Source organism: Gekko japonicus, unplaced genomic scaffold (genome assembly GCF_001447785.1).
Source record: "Gekko japonicus isolate JY-2015 unplaced genomic scaffold, Gekko_japonicus_V1.1 scaffold1108, whole genome shotgun sequence".
NCBI lineage: Eukaryota > Metazoa > Chordata > Lepidosauria > Squamata > Gekkonidae > Gekko > Gekko japonicus.
The window spans coordinates 442,492-446,688 of NW_015177045.1; positions in this window are offsets into that span (position 1 = coordinate 442,492).

A 4,197-nucleotide genomic window follows, 5' to 3' on the forward strand; every position below is an offset into this window, starting at 1 on the left:
CTTCAGGGCATGCTTTTCGGGCTATGGTGTTATGTGCATGTGCGAAGATCTCAATTATATGAAAGATTGCCTATGCGCATGCGCAAACTGTGTAGAAATTTAAAAAACCCCGCCGACGCATGCTGCTGAGTGCCTGAAGTGTGGATGCCAGGGAGCGGTGTGAGAGGTGAGTGTGATCGCGCTTCCCCTGGATCAAATTCATCCAGTTGGAACCGGAGCGGTTTACACCGCTCCCAGCCCGCCATCTGACTGCCCCCAATGTCTGGATTTTGTCTTCTTCCTTGTTGTTCTGATCAACTACCCTCAGTTATGGGTCTTGGCAGAACAACCAAGGATATCCTTTATAGAATTATAAGTGCACAGTTTATGTATTGGGGTTGTGCTGAAATATTCTATGCTGAATACTGAAACGTTACAGAAAATGTTCTCTGACGTAACAGTGTGTAATGGGATGAATTGTGTTTTGATTCAGAGCCACGGTCTCTCACTCTCTTTTGATGAAATTGGGAAGTCAGCTTCTCTCCCTCTCTGAAATGAACACAATGGGAATAAGAGTGCATGAAAGAGTCCCTGCACACTTCGTTTCCCCAACAGATCTCAGAGGGGTATAATGCCATAGAGTCCACCTTCTAAGGCAGCCATGTTCTCCTAGGAGAACTGGTCTCTGTAGTCCAGAGACCAGTTGTAATTCCCAAAAATCTCCAGCCACAACTTGGTGGCTGGCAACCCAAGTTTGTGGTGAGGCTGAGAGTTGCGCTGGCAGCAGCCTGGATTACAGCACATTCTCTCAGCCACTGTTCTACACCCCCTCCTATGAATAAGGCTCTGAGCACTGCCTAGGAAAACGCTGGAGGGTTTGAGGTGTTGGTGCCTGGTGAGTGCAGAGTTAGAAGGAGGAGGAAGAGATTGGATTTATACCCCGCCCTTTCAGGGTTCATTTAATAGAAAAAGAGGTGCACGAGCTCATTAGCATAACTTATTTGCATATGCCCCATGCCCCCTGACGTCACCGGAGATGTGTCAGAAGGCAACACCCACCGCTCAGGCTCCACTGGACTGTTTTGGATTGCTAGCTATTGGGGGGGGGGATGTGCAGATCTGTCCTCACAGAGGAGGGAGAGCTTGTACCTGAATAAGAGGATGTGTGGTCACTTCCAGGCGGTGCTCTAGGAATTTCCCCTAATCTGTATGGTTGAGACCATAGAGACTGGGGAAAACTCCTAGAACATCACTATGGAGACTATTTTCTTCCTCTCCTCAATTTCTTGAGGGAGGGAAATTGGGCCTGTGGACAAGGAATTCCCCACCAGGCTGGGCAATTGGGAACCCGGTCTATGTATTGCTATGGACATACTCCCATGGGCCACACTTGTTAAGCAGGCATTTTCTGAGAACAGTTTGCATGTATAGAATGGTTGGAAAACTGGAAACCCCTGGCAAGGGCTAAAATAGCATAAGGGCTCACAGAAGTGTAACCAACAATTATGAAGTATCTGGGGCTTGGGGGTGGGTGGGTGGGCTGTTTTTTGAGTTAAAGACACCAAATTTTCAGCTTAGCTGATGGTGCTTCTCCTTTAAAAACTCCCAAGTTTCAAAAAAGATTGGACCAGGGGGTCCACTTCTATGAGCCCCAAAAGAAGGTGCCGCCGTCCTCCATTATTTCTAATGGAGGGAAAGCATTTAAAAAGAACACGGTCCCTTTAAATGTGACTGCAGCTCACCCAGAACTCACTTCAAAGTTCCCTTCTCCCAAAGCCTCCCTCCCTTCTCCCGGAGCCTCCTGGTAAGTCCCCCACCTTCTTGTCAGACTTACCTGGCAACCCAAACTCAGCCTAACCTACCTCATAGGGCTGTTGTTAGGGTAAAATGGAGGGGAGAATGATGTTGTAAGCCGCTTTGGGTCCCCACTGGGGTGAAAGGCAGGATATAAATAAAATAAGCAAAGTAAATCCTCATCTGTGGCTCTAGGCAGGCTTGCTTATGTGTATCCGGGCCACTGGATTTCAGCTGATCCTCACCAACCAATAAAGAAATGAGGAGCGGAAGGAAAACAGACAGAAGTGAGACTTTTGGTGGACAAAGACATTGAGCAGATCTGACCTTGAATCAGCCGTGCAGGGTTATATAAATGCATTTCGCCGTATAATACATGAAAAGGGGGGCCTCAAGGTCTCTCTCCTCTGCTAACTTCAAAGACAGGATAATGTATTTTCCTCTTACAGCATTAAAAATTCCTTTGCAGCCTTGACAAAAAGAGAGAATTGTCTCAGGAATCTGCTTCCACGAGAGGTCAGAGAGTCAAATGAGAGGTCGCAGCTTCAAATGCTGCAGTAAGACTCCTTTTTTAAAAAAAAAGAAGAAAAAGAAAAGAATAATTTGATATCCATTAATTACATTTGGAGAACCAGATGCTTAAGTACTAATAATGGCGCCACTAAGAGCTAGAGGGAAGTAATCCAAATTAACTGGTGTTTGTCTTGGTATAATGAGCTAAGACAATGGACGGCTAGTGGGGGACGCGTTTCTAAGTGTGTGCTTTCTGTCTTCATTATTTTTTTAAAAAACTCTGTCGTTGAACTTATAACTTTATTTGAATAACTTATTGACAGAGCTCTCTCAGCGTGGGACTTCCCTAACTCGGCTTGGGAAATTTCTGGAGAATTGGGGGTGGAGCCTGGAGAGGGCACGGTTTGACGAAGGGAGGGACCTCCGAGAGGTATAGTGCCAGACCACCCACCGTCCAACTAATAAACCGGAAAACAGGCTGACACTCAGCACTTAGGATGAAATGAAATACAATTTCTCTACTGTATTTAACAATGTTATTTTATAATAGCTAGTAACACGTCCACCTTTGTTACATATTCTTTCTTCCATAAACACACCAAAAGTACAGAAAAAAAGAAGTGGGTTGACGAAACTCCCCGGAGTTGATTTCCATTTCGTTCACAACTTCATCCGAACACATGGAAGCACCGTGGTTGTCTCTCTTGAAAACCTACTATTCATAGTGTCTTCAAATCATATTCCATGCCATGATTTCAAATACTAGAATGTATCCTCATCCATTTTACTGGAGAATCCTGTCCCGTGCATACAAACCAATCAATTTACAGTCAATGTTAACTAAGGGAGTCCCGGGAACTTCAGCTTCAGATACTTTATCTATTTCAAATTTGATAGTGACTCCTGACTGCTGCAAAGTATCAGCGTTCCCAGAAGGCAAAAGCCACGTGAGTCAAAGTTGTGTACAGTGAAGGACACACAGCACATAGCAGCGGCCTGAAGCCTCCTGGGAAACAGAACCAAAGTTTCAACTGTAGAAGCTAATTACTATAAAAATTAAAGTATTATAGGTGTACCAGGGGTTTTGCAGAGTTTTAGCCGATGTCAGGTTCCCAGACAACTCACTCTCCACACAGTCTTTCTTGAGAGAAAGTTTATTAAAGGGATTTGAGATACTGCAAAGGTGAACTCTTTGTCAGGACTGAGGAACAAAAGCGGGAACCCAGTGTATAACTAAAACCCACATTCCATGCATACGTCACACAAATCATAAGTATAAGCAATCCTAAGAACCCAGACAGTTACAATGGTTCAACTGGCCATTCAAAAGTCTTATCTTCTTCAAGGACACTCTCATGTGAAAGTTCTGTGAGGTGCTTGCTTGGGGAAAAGGTTACCAGCGTTGTCTCCCTAAACTACAGACACTCTCATGTGAAAGTTCTGTGAGGTGCTTGCTTGGGGAAAAGGTTACCAGCGTTGTCTCCCTAAACTACAGACACTCTCATGTGAAAGTTCTGTGAGGTGCTTGCTTGGGGAAAAGGTTACCAGCGTTGTCTCCCTAAACTACAGACACTCTCATGTGAAAGTTCTGTGAGGTGCTTGCTTGGGGAAAAGGTTACCAGCGTTGTCTCCCTAAACTACAGACACTCACACGGTCTCTCTCCCTCCCCTCCCACCAGGAATGTCAGCGAGGGTGAGCGGTAAGCGGGTGGCTGGATACATCTGCTTTAACCAGTGAAGCGAGGGGGAAGGGAAAGGGGGCGTGGGGTACATAAAACAGGTTGCTAATATTACAGGTGTCGAGAACATAGCGGAAGGCGAACCCAAGTCTGACAGCCGAGGACTCAGGCTCAGACTCCAGACCTAATTCCACGACAAGATCCCTCCCTCCCTCCCTCCCTCCCTCCCTCC